General features: G+C 42.2%; 1 long non-coding RNA gene across 1 annotated transcript in view; it reads left to right on the top strand.

Moving 5' to 3' along the window:
• The window catches only part of LOC115289921, a 75,758-nt gene extending 65,132 nt beyond the window's left edge, over nt 1-10,626 (top strand). The window contains exon 5 of the long non-coding RNA XR_003907873.1: nt 10,089-10,626. This is a non-coding gene — a long non-coding RNA (uncharacterized LOC115289921). The remainder of the gene's footprint in view (nt 1-10,088) is intronic.
• The last annotated feature ends 2,006 nt before the right edge of the window (nt 10,627-12,632 follow it).

Genomic DNA, 12,632 nt, shown 5'->3' with positions numbered 1-12,632 from the left:
TTTTCAGATAATTGTGGATATCTTCTTTGATATTTTACCAAAATTTGACTAATGGCAGTTTCTGAAAGGTTAGTTGCCATGTGAGATCTAAAACTGTGTCAGTGAACTTCTCATCATCGCTATATTCAACTCTATTGATCCGTTTTGTAGTTTGAATGGGTCTTTTGTTCATTCTTTGTGACATCATGCATTGATCATTTGGAAAATAATGGATCAGTGATTTATGCAGATCTAAATGTAGATGCATTTCAATCCATAGTATTATATTAATTAATATTATCACTGCTGTACTCAGCAGTCTTTAAGTACCAGGAAGCTGTGAAGCTCATGGTATGGGGACAAGTTTTCTATAATTCTAATTTTCACTTGCCAGCTCAAATTTTATCATTGGCAAAAAAATACTATCAGTTTTCCTTGATGTGATAAGCTCACTTCATTCATTTTTGAAAAAACGGCTGCAGATACTCAAGTCTGAATAATCACAGTTTGTCAGTTGCTCTTTCCTTTTTTCTTTTTGTCATTTATTTTTCTAATAAAATGATGTTTCATGAAAAAAGCAGGTGGTTCACTTCTCAATGCAAGCAATCACGTAAATGTATCCGGTACTTTGGTATGTACTGGTATGTAACAGAAGTGCTTTATGCATAGACTATTAACAAGATGTACTCAGAGGTCATGGGGTTTTTTTTCTTTTTTTGAGATTTTTAAAAAAGTAATCTCTACACCCAACGTGGGGCTTGGACTCACAGCCCTGAAATCAAGAGTCACAGTCTCCACTGACTGAGCCAGTCAGGTGTCCTAAGGGTCATGTTTTTTTAAAAAATCAGTAATTATTATTCTATTATGGGCATTCTTATGTGAAACTAGCCTTTTTGTTAAAGCAGAGTACCTGCAGTAAAGACTATAACTTCACTGATTTGTGTTAGGTCTCCAGCAGTTTTACCCACTGTTGCTTTTGCATTATTAGTTTAAATGTCAACAAGCTGAATACTTCAAAAAAGTCTTGGTATTATAATAAAAATGTTCTTTACCTCTTGCACCACACTGGAAGGGTCTTTGGGACCCCCCCCCCTCCCTGGCCAGGACTCCAGGGATCATAATTGAGAGCCACTGATGTATATCTATGGGCAATAGTAGCTCGTGGCTTTGAACAACCTCAGTGTCCCTGGACCTCAGTTTTCTCAACTGTTAAGGGAGACCAGGGCTGGGACTGGCTGTAAATTTCTACACACTGTTAGACCCTGTTTACTAGTTCTTAAAGCCACTTCTCCCTGTGATACTGCTCTCTTTTCTACCTCCCTGTCTCATGTCTCCTTTTCCCTCCATATCTCTCCCTAAGCCTACCACTTATAGTTGGGGATCCTCCTTGTTTTCTCTTCTCTGTTGCTCCCTGGGATATCTTGTCCCCTCCTTGATCTTTAATCATCACCAGTAGGCTGACAGCTCCCACAACTATATCTTTAGTCCAGATGTCTGTCCTGGGCTCCGGTGCTATGATTCCAGCTGCTCTTGGGACCTCTCCACCTGTAGGCCATACAGGCATGTCAGAGTAAACATGTCTAAACTGTGATTTCATCATTTTCCTCAACACATTGCCTCCTCTTCCAGAATAGCCTTGGTTAATCTGTCATCTACCCACTGCTTAAGTCAGAAGCCCAAAGAGCCCTTTTCTTCTTATCTGATCCCCTTACTTCGCTCCTCTAGTCACTTGAGCTTACCAGTGCTGCCTCCTAAATATTTCCTCGATCTCTCTCTGCTCTTCAGATCCATCACCACCACCTCAGGTCAGGCCCTCCTCACTCCTTAACTAAACTACTGTAAGAACCTTCTCCCTGGTCCTCTTGTTCCCCCTTTCCAGCATGTAGTTTGCAGCTCTGGTTAGAAACCACAGATTATCTTCTCATAGGCTTTTTTTTCCTTTCTGTTAAAGTAAATATATATGAAATACTTATGTCATGCGCTGTGTGGGGTGCTAGGGATACAATGTAGAAAACAACAGACATAATTCCTGGTTTCCAGCTTTCAGTGTATGAGGGGAGAGAAGAACATACAGTGTACAGATAAGACACAGTGTGATGGGAAGGGAAAGGGGAGGTGCTTGGGAACCTCCAGAAGCCTGAGCTGAGAGCTGGCTGAGTCCCAGAAGTGGTCAGGGAACACTTCCTGGAGGAAGCAGCCCTCTGAGACCAGAGGGAGTTAGCTAGCAGTGGTGGGAATGTTGTGGTGAAAAGAATTCTTGCTGATTTGTTCATCTAATTTCCCTGCAAAAAGCCCTCTTCTGAGTTTCACCATTGCCAGCAGGATAAAGTCTAAATTCCTTACCAAGGAACATAATCTTTGTGGTCTCATTGACTACTCCCTTGTATTTAGTCTGATCTGCTTTCAGTTAGTTCCTCCAAACTGTGACTAGCTCCCTTATATTCCAGGCCTTTGCACACTCAGTTCCTCATGCCCTCCACCCTTCCCATCCACTTGGAATTATCAACGTCAGCTGACTTAGGAGACCTTCCCTGACCCCTCCCATGTAGACTTTGTGGCTCCCTCTTCTATGTTCCCCATCTGTGCACGCATCTGGACACCTGTGCACTCATTATATCATTAGAGTTCGTCCACGTGTATCTCTGACTCTTACTTCTACCTGCCAGTGTAGAGTTCAGGTCTTGCCTACTTCCCACACCCTCACCCTGAGAGCATTTTGGGCGTCCCCAGGGTGTACGTCTCCCATGTGCCGGTAGATAAGTTTAGACAGCTACACCCTCCCACACTCCCAGCTATCTTTTCCCCTCCTCCAGCTCTGCAGCCTCCCTTTGCTCCTGCCACACCTCATGAGCTATCAGTTCAACTGGACATTGCCACACCCATCAGACACACTACGCCTGCTGGGAGCCACTGACACTCCTGTTGGCATGAGGTCAGCTGGCAACACTGTAGGAGCAGGGCTGTAAGGCTGCTGGTGCCCCCATTGCCTTACAGAGAGAGCCTTGAGGTTTGGTTCCACTGATATGTGTATATCACAACTACCACTTCAGCTCAGAATTATTTCCTCTTTTCCACTGAGCAAAGTTTTGGCCCTGGGTGAGCTTATTGTGCTTGTTGCCTTCTTCCCTTAGAAAGAGTTCTTTCCTAACATTAGTCTCTCCACTTTTCATGCAAATACACTTCCCAAGTTTCTGCCCATCAGGGGGCCAGATAGGTGTGATCTGCATCACCCTCCAAATTCAGCCTGGAGGCAAAAGATACTTGCGTATTTATATATTTAAAATAGTAGATTATATAAGCAATACTGAGTAGAGCTTCATCTTTAAAACATAAAAGCAGTTTAGAAACAGATAAAATAAAGGTAAATCTCCCCTTCTAGACCTTCCTCTATCTTAAAACTTACTCTACTGGTAAATATTGTTAATTCTTTTGATGGGAATGTTCATACTTTTTGCTCTGTGTTTACACATATGTGTGGCTGGCATATTTGAGAAATTAATCTCTTTCCTCTCCTTGGATTTTCCCCTTTCCTACTTTCACATTCTTGGAGCTCATTTCCTCCTGAGCTAGCTCCCCAGATTAGAAAATGGAGTCAAGTTTCAGGTGTCTCTGGGTTTTATATGCCAAAAGCATATGCACTTAGGAAAACTTTAGGGTTTTCTGTATAGCTCATTGAAGAAACAGGATTCTCTTGTACAGACTGAATACCTTGACAAGAGACAAGATGGAAGAAGGATTTCACCTGGAGTGGAAAGACCCCTAACTCGTTGCAGCCCTCCCCTCCCCAGACTGGCTGGGGGATGGGGGCAGGAGAGACAGGGGAGAAAGATCTTGTGGTGTCCAGAGTCCCACCTTGCCTTATAACAGATCACCTGGGCAGGCAGCAGTAAGATCTCAGAGAACCCCACATGGTGGGGCCAAGTCCAAGATTCCTGGCTGCCCATGTGTGGCACAGAGCAGCAGAGGCTATTATATCTGGCCTCAGCCAGCCTCACAGTCTCCTCCTCTGTCCCATGACTGGCACTTCTCAGTGTTCTGGAGAACTCAGACACACCTAGAATTAAGTTTGCTGTTGCATGGTGGAAACTTACCATAAACATTGAGTTGAGTTATAGAAACTAACTGGTTTCCTGCACACTTGAATTTGTTAGCGAGATTCATTCCTGTGGCTTGTGATATTCATATTCTACTTTTGAAAAAAATTGCAATATATCTTGAAAATGTTTCCATATCAGTAGATCTAAATCATTCTCTGTCTCTCTCTCTCTATGACAAGAGTGCCTGCAAATAGGAGAGAGGGGCAGAAGAGAGACTCTTAAGCCTTGATCCCATGACCCTGGAACCATGATCTGAGCAGAAATCAAGAGTCAGACACTCAACTGACACACCCAGGCACTCATCTTGTTCTTTTTTTTTTTTTTATAATGTTTTTTATTTATTTTTGAGAAAGAGAGAGAGACAGCATGAGCAGGAGAGGGTCAGAGAGAGAGGGAGACACAGAATCCAAAGCAGGCTCCACGCTCTGAGCTAGCTGTCAGCACAGAGCCCAACACGGGGCGTGAACCCACAAACTGTGGGATCATGACCTGAGCTGAAGTCGGACGCTCAACCGACTGAGCCACCCAGGCACCCCCGTCTTGTTCTTTTTAAAAACATTATTTTTGGGGTGCCTGAGTGGCTCACTCAGTTAAGCATCCAACTTTTGTTTTTGGCTCAGGTTATGATCTCACATTTGTGAGATCTAACACTGGATTGGGCTCTGCACTGACAGTGTAGAGCCTGCTTGGGATTCTCTCTCTCTCTCTCTCTCTCTCTCTCTCTCTCTCTCTCTCTCTCTGTCTCCCCCCCTTCTTCATGTATGCACTTGTTCTCTTTTTTTCATTCTCTCTTTCAAAATAAATAAACATTAAAAAATTTAAAAACAAAGCAAACAATATTATTTTATTAAAAAATACATGCTCATAGTTGGAAATTTTAACAGTACCAAAGGAGAAACCAAAAGTTTTCTAGTCCTCCATTCCTACTCTCTAGATATAACTATTGCTAACAGCTTCCTGATGGTGCTTCTAGAAATTTTCTGTGCAGATAAAAAGACATGTATGTATTTCCGTATAGCTGTTTTTATATATGAATAATCCCAAACTATATATACCTATCTGTAATATGTTTGAGTCTTTAACAATTTGACATTATTAAATGAATTCTATTATGTAACTAGATACAGTTCAACTTCATTTCTTTTAATGATGCTTAGTATTTCATAGATTAGATGTGCCACGTACATTTAACCAGTTGACTGGCATAAATTTCCAAATTTTTAGCTATTACCAGTTAAGGATACAATGAACACAATAATAACTAGCATTTGTTGACCACATTGTTCTTTGCATGTAGTAGCTCATATAACCCTTGTTATAGTCCAATGATACAGACCCTATTATTGCCCCTGCTCCAGAAATGATAGAATTAAGTCACAAAGAGATCAGTAACTTTCCCATAGTCACATATCTGCTAGGTGGTAGATCTGGGATTTGAATGGGGCAGTGAGGTCCCTACGTGGTTAGATGCTGTGCAGCTGTGCTAATACAGCCATAGAATACATTTAAAGCAACTCCTGGGTTAAAATAAGTGCACGTTAAGATTTAATAGTGCTAAATGGTCAGGAGGTTATTTTATGAAGGGAGCAGTGTGTTTCTTTACATAATCAAGTGCAGAGCCCACTTGTTTCTTGAGAAGAGAGGGGCTGCAGAGGCCAGAGGCCTCCCTAGGTTAAGGGCATTTTTTCCTGACATGGCCAGGGCTTTAGCTCTGAATCCTTTCTGGCCTTCTCCCCACTGGGCTCAGCAAGGCTCCCTCTAATTAAGGTTACAGACAGAGGCTGCCAGAGAAGTCAGCTCCTCGACTCCGTTTCTCTCTGTACCTTCTTAGTCTCTCAGGGGTGAGGTACTTCCCAACTAGAATTTTGCCTAAGCCCCAGTTTCCCATTCCATCTGCAAGGAGAGAAAATGGCAGCCACCTAGAGATTAGGAACTGACTGCTCTTTACTTCCCCACCTGCAGCTCCTGCATCAAACCACAATGGGCAACATTGTGGGACCCCTACGCCTGGATCCACACCAGACCTGCTCAGAGTGTGTGGCATAGCATGTCCAAGGCAGTAGCTTTTTTTTTTTTTTTTTTTTTTTTAAGCAAACTGTGTGCTTAGGTTGGGGCTTGAACTCATGACCCTGAGATCAAGAGTCTCACTCTTCACCAACTGAGGCCAGCTGGGTGCTCCCATGACAGTGGCTTTTACAGGACTAGATCAGTGGTTCTGAAACAGGGCAATTTCATCCCAACCCCACTAGCAGGGGACAATTAACAATATTTGGAGATATTTTTGGTTGTCACAAATTGGTATTGGAGAGCTGGGGGAGGGCGCACTACTGGCATATAGTGGGTAGAGAGAGGCCAGGGATATTGCTAAACATCCTACAATGGACAGGATAGCTGCTCGTGACAAAGATTTATCCAGCCCAAAATGTTAATAGTGTTGATGTTGAGAGACCATTGGGTACAGAAGGGCAGATGGTGCCCAGCACATGGCTGTCACTGTATGACTGCTTCTGTTAATAGTGGCAAACACTTAATGTCTTGTTCACTTGTAGCTTACTAATAGCTAAGTTCTTTATATCCATTAACTCATTTAATCCTCACAACAAGTCTGTGAGGCAGGTTCCACTATTATCATACTGTTTTGCAGATGAAAAATTAAGGCATGGAACTGTAAAGTACCTAGCCCATGGTGGCAATCTAGGCTTGGTCTCCAAATAGCCTCTTACACATGCTCATGGCCAGCACTCCAGGACGTTTTTTTCTCTTTGCTCCTTTTAGAGCCTTGGGAGCACCAGGAATTGTTTACAAGGAGGGGGGGGGAAGCAGTTGACTGGTCTTTTCTCCCAGATTCTGACTCTTCCGTTTCTGATGGCTTTTGTATTTTTTTCTCCAGAGAGTTTAATCAAAGTGAGTACTGATCACAGAGATTATGGACAACTATGAAAGTTGACTTACTGAGTTTGCATGAAAAAATCCTGTGTCTTTCCTACAGTGGTCTTTCAGGGCTTTTTCGGTTTCTTGGCCTACAGGCTGGACTGCTTGGATAACAGATTCCCTTAGATATGACAGTAAACTTGATCACCTAGGAGGACAAAGAGAAGCTGGTGAGTCAAGCTTGGAACACCAGGGACACAAGACTGTTCTGATTAGGCCCATAGTTTTGATGAAGGGGATGCTTCTCCAAAGGAGGCCTTCAGCAGCCAAGATGGGAAGTTGTAAATGGGGTGAGAGTGGCGGAAGAAGTGGGAAGGGATCTGTTGGATCAAAGCCAACTTAACACCAGAGGAAATACTTACTGGCTCATTAATTATAGGATGCCCATAGGATTGGCTTTGCCTTTGGGTGTGGGGGCAGTAACCTATGCTTTAAACAAACAGCCCCATCACTCAACAATAATTAGCAGCAACAATAAGCATCTTCAACAGGACCAGATTGACAGGTGTCCTACAGCATTCAGCCTCAAGCCTGGCCTGGCGCTTGAATGTTACACCTGTGGAACCAACCAGTCCATGCCCAGGCAGTCCACAAGGGCATGGGCACAGAGGTGACATGTTCTTTCTTGGGTCATTTGCCAAGTACTTTCTATGTACTAGGCATTACAAACCTTACCCATGGTATGGAGAATTGAAGAGACAAGATTAGGGGCGTCTGGGTGGCCTAGTCGGTTAAGCATCCAACTTCAGCTCAGGTCATGATCTCACGGTTTGTGGGTTCGAGCCCCCTGTCAGGCTCTGTGCTGACAGCTCAGAGCCTGGAGCCTGTCTTCAGATTCTGTGTCTCCCTCTCTCTCTGACCATCCCCTGCTCACACTGTCTTGCTCTCTCAAAAATAAATAAAACATAAAAAAAATTAAAAAAAAGAGACAAGATTAAGTTTGAAAAGTTAAACAGCAGCATAAAAAATACCATATATGTCACATGTAAGGGATGTAGATGCTCAGAGTCAAATGGGAATCCTGGACAGGAATTCCCCATACAGGTGATGGTAGAGAAGAAAATCTGTATCATACCATCAAGTTTCTTTTAAAAGTAGGAAACAACAAAGAACAAAGAAGGAAATAAGGAATCGTGGTAATAATACTAGACAGAGGTCTATATTATCATTACTGTTTTGGTTACATGCCTGAAGATCTTTTTTTGTGTGCATACATATGGATGTATATACACCCTTACACATTTCATTACATAAATGGGTTCATAGGGCGCCTGGGTGGCTCAGTTGGTTAAGCGGCTGGCTTAGGCTCGGTTGTGATCTCACAATTCATGGATTCAAGCCCCGTGTTGGGCTCTGTGCTGACAGCTAGCTCAGAGCCTGGAGCCTGCTTCAGATTCTGTGTCTCCCTCGCTCTCTGACTCTCCCCTGCTCATGCTGTCTCTCTCTGTCTCTCAAAAAAAAATTTTTTTTAATTAAAAAAAATAAATGGGTTCATATTGTACATACTGTTCTATGATTTGCTCTCTGTACTTAGTACGTTGTAAATGGTTTTCCTTGGCAATAAATAAACTTCTTATAGATCTGTAGTATTTCAGTGTGTACCTACCATGACTTAACTAAAACCTTATGATTGCCCCTTAAGTTCTTGAGAGCTGTGGCTTATATATAATACTGACCTTGTGTACTTCCTTATTTTCATCCTTAGGATTTAGTCTTGAGGTAGAATTGCTAGATGGAAGAGTATGCACATTTTCAAAGATTTTGATACATTTTTCTCAGTTGCCTTCCAGATGAATCAGCTTAGGCTCTTACCCCAGTCCTATGAGAGCATCTTTTTAACTACGTCCTTTCCAATATTAGATATTATTATTTTTCTAAAAATTGCAAATTTGATCAACAAAAACAGTATTTCCCATTGTTGCTTCTTTATTTTGCTTTTCTTTTTAAAAAATTGTTATTACTTGGACTCTTTTTCCAGGCAAATTAGTTATTGGTAATTCTCTTTTGAAGAATTGATTATGTGCAGTTTTTTATTGGTATATTCTTTTTTTTTCATTTGTGCAGTATTTTATTTTTTAGTGTATGTTATTATTTTTTTGTCTTTTTGATTTATAGGAGAACTTGATACCTATTCTGGCTATTAACTCTTTGTCTTTCTTATATAACAAATAGTTTATCCTAGATTGTCATTTACCCTTTAGTTTTGTTCACTGTTTAAGCGTTCATAAATCTAAAATGTCCATGCAATCAAAATAGTCTTTATTAAGGCTTTCCAAACCACTGGGCTGGAGATGATGGCTCCACCTTGACTGGAAGCCAAGAAGCCCACAGCAATCCTTGAGCTGGTAACATGGGTGGCAGGATGAGGCCCTCAGTGGGGGCCAGTCTGCAGAGGATCAAGCTGGACAGATTCAAGGGAGAATGGAGAGGTGGCCAAGAAGTGGTAACCTTGGGAAAGGGGAGAATGAGGAAGGAGCAGGAGGAGTATATGGTGATTCACAGGGTACTGACCTGGATGGCAGAGTGAGCAGATGAAAGATGAGCCAGAATTGGGAATACATGAAAAGGTAGGGGTGGGGAACAGGGGCAGAGATTGTTATAATTCTCCTTGGGATTGTTGATGGAGGCTCTTGGTAGAGGGAACTTGGTATTTGGATCTCTAGACCTGGCCTATGTTTCTTTTTTTGTGTCAGGCTTAGAAAGGCTTTATCTTCTACAGAATTATGTTTTCACATAAATTCTCAGTATTTAAATAGTTTCTTTTTTTTTTTTTTACATTTACATTTAATTCTTAGTCTAGATGGAATTTGTCATATTTTGGTGAATTGTGAAAGCTAAGGATTTAACTTCTTTTTCCTGGTCAGTAATAGTTAAAATATATATCTTTAGTCACCTGGTCTGATATACTGATTGCATATAGTACATTTCCTTGTATACCTGGGATTTTCTGGTCTGTTCCAGTGAATTGTCTTTTCTTACTGTCTGTTTTGATCACATTTTCCTTAAATTTATCTTAATAGGTGCTAATGTTAGGTATACTTCATCACATTGGTTTTCTCAGACTTTTCTTTGTTCTTTTAGGGTAGACTTCAAAATCAGTGTGCCAAGTCCTCCTCCCTTGGACTGCACAGTGGAGCTGGAAACATGAGTGATCCCAGTGGAGTCCTTTGTAGACATAAGCACCAACCATACCAGGAGCTGGATTTGATCGGGCTGGACTTCTTGATGCAGAAATCACATGGCCCTTTAAAAAGGAAGAAACCCCTCACTGCCACTGACTTCCACTTGGGGGCATTTCCCGGTCTCTGACCCAAAGACAGTCCTGTGGACCTTCAGAGTTCTCATGTCTCTGCTGCTAGCCATATGCTCCCCACTGTAGCCCACTGTAGCCAAGCTATCCTATACTGGGGATTTCCTGTCCATCCTGCAGGGGACTCTGCCTCCAGGTAGTGCCGTCTCCAAGCCTGGTCTCCTCTAAGGATTTCTGTGGGTTAGCTCTGGGGAACTTTTCTTAATCTGTTCTTAAATGTGTTATTCCAGAAAGAAGTCTTCATAATTGCCAGCATTGTGATGGCTTTTTCCTAGTTTCTTCTGTGCATGCCTGTTTTTACCTATTTCACATTTGCTTGGGTCTTTTTATTTATTTATTTATTTTTAATTGTTTGTTTATTTTGAGAGAGGGAGAGAGAGAATCTCAAACAGGCTCTGTGCTGAGCATGGAGCCTAATGCAGGGCTCAGTCCTACCAACCATGAGATCATGACCTAAGTTGAAATCAAGTATGGGACACTTAACCAACTGAACCACCCAGGCACTCCTTTATTTTCCTTCTTTATTTATGTAGTCCTTTCTTAAGTGACTTTTCCAGGATATTTAAAAATATATTTTGAGAGAGAAGGAGAGAGAGAATCCCAAGCAAGCACTGTGCTATCAGCATGAAGCTGAATGCAGAGCTTGATCTTACAAACGGTGAGATCATGACCTGAGCAGAAGTCAAGAGTCGGATGCTTAACTGCAGGTGCCCCTCAGGTTCTTTTTTATTGAGGAGTAATGAATGTACAGTAAATTCACAAATCCTAAGTACACATCTCAGTGAATTTTTATAATGTATACACTCTATAACCACCATCCTGATCAAGATGTTTCTTTCTTTTTTAAAATACAATTTATTGTCAAATTGGCTAATATACAGTGTGTAAAGTGTGCTCTTGGTTTTTGGGGTAGATTCCTGTGGCTCATCACTTGCATACAACACCCAGTGTTCATCCAAGCAAGTTCCCTCCTCAATGCCCATCACCCATTTTCCCCTCTCCCCCACCTACCCCCACCCAAGATATTTCTTGTAGCATTAAGAAGCTGTGGTGGAAGGTTGGATGGAGAAGAGAATCATGAGTCTGTCCTCAAGCTCACATCTTTTTCTGGAACTTTATTTAAAGGGTGCTAAGGAGGAAGCTACACATTAAGTCATGTCTATACAGTGGTGTAGAGAGCAGAATGGTTAGGAGTGGTGGGTCATGTTCTAGTCCTACCTCTCACTAACTATGATGCTTTTGTGCCTCAGTTTCAACAACTGTAAAATGAGAGTAGATGATAGCTCTTACCTCACAAGGTTGTCATGAAGATTACATGAGGCAGTACATGTTAAGTACACAAAAAATGTTAATTGTTGTTTTTGTTGTTACTAATAATGAGGAGGAGGCGGCAGTGGTTCTTAATGAAGGGTACACATCAGAATCACCTGGAGCACTTTGCAAAATACACGTGCTCAACCTGGCCAGATTGACTGAGTCAGAATCTATATTTTAACCGCCTCCAGGTTACTCTGTTGCTTATCTGTGGTTAAGAATCACTGGGCTAGAGGTGGCTGCGACTGGAAGGAGGAAGACCTCAGGTGGTCCCTGTGATAGGGCTGGAGAGGATCAGAGCTGGGCAGATTCACAGCAGAGTGGAGAAGTGGCCATAATGTGGTGACCTTAGGTGGGGAGCAAAGAAAGAGGAGGAGGAGTCTGGGATGACTCTTAGGGTGCTGACCTTAGTGATGGAGTGAACAGGTGGAGGATAAGCCAGAAGCCAGAATACTGGAAGTGGGGTAGAGGAAGCAATGGGCCATAGATTGTTAAAATTCACCTTGGAATTGCTGAAGGTGGCTCCTAGTAGAAATAACAAGTTAGTATTAGGGTTTCTAGGCCTGGGCCTATGTTGTTTTTCAGGGAGTCATTGGTGTGAAGGAGAAAGAACCATGAACCTGGTCATAGAGCAAATACAGAAGGCAGAAGAGGGCCAAGTTCATAGGTGTCTACTTCTGGGAAGGCCTGCATGCACTTTTTCTTTCTTCTTCCCTAGAAGTAGAGAAGTGCTTGTTTCTCACGTAATAACCTCCTTGGTGAGGACTGTTGGGGCATAAACTCTCACTTGAAAATGAATAATAACTGTGGGTTATTATTCTCAAAAGTTTTCCACATCCTGTGATACAGGAGCTTATCCTTACTTTTTAGTATCCTCAGACAGCACGTTGGGCTATGGCAGGGTCTTATCTTCTGACATCCCGTCATCCCATGTGCTGTCTGTCACATATACTCAGCCTACAGTGGATGGCTTCTTAGACTCTGGCTTTTCCAGGCCATTA

The sequence above is a fragment of the Suricata suricatta genome, chromosome 4 (assembly GCF_006229205.1).
Source record: "Suricata suricatta isolate VVHF042 chromosome 4, meerkat_22Aug2017_6uvM2_HiC, whole genome shotgun sequence".
NCBI lineage: Eukaryota > Metazoa > Chordata > Mammalia > Carnivora > Herpestidae > Suricata > Suricata suricatta.
Note: the sequence above shows the minus strand (reverse complement) of the source record. Positions and strands in the feature narration are given on the sequence as shown.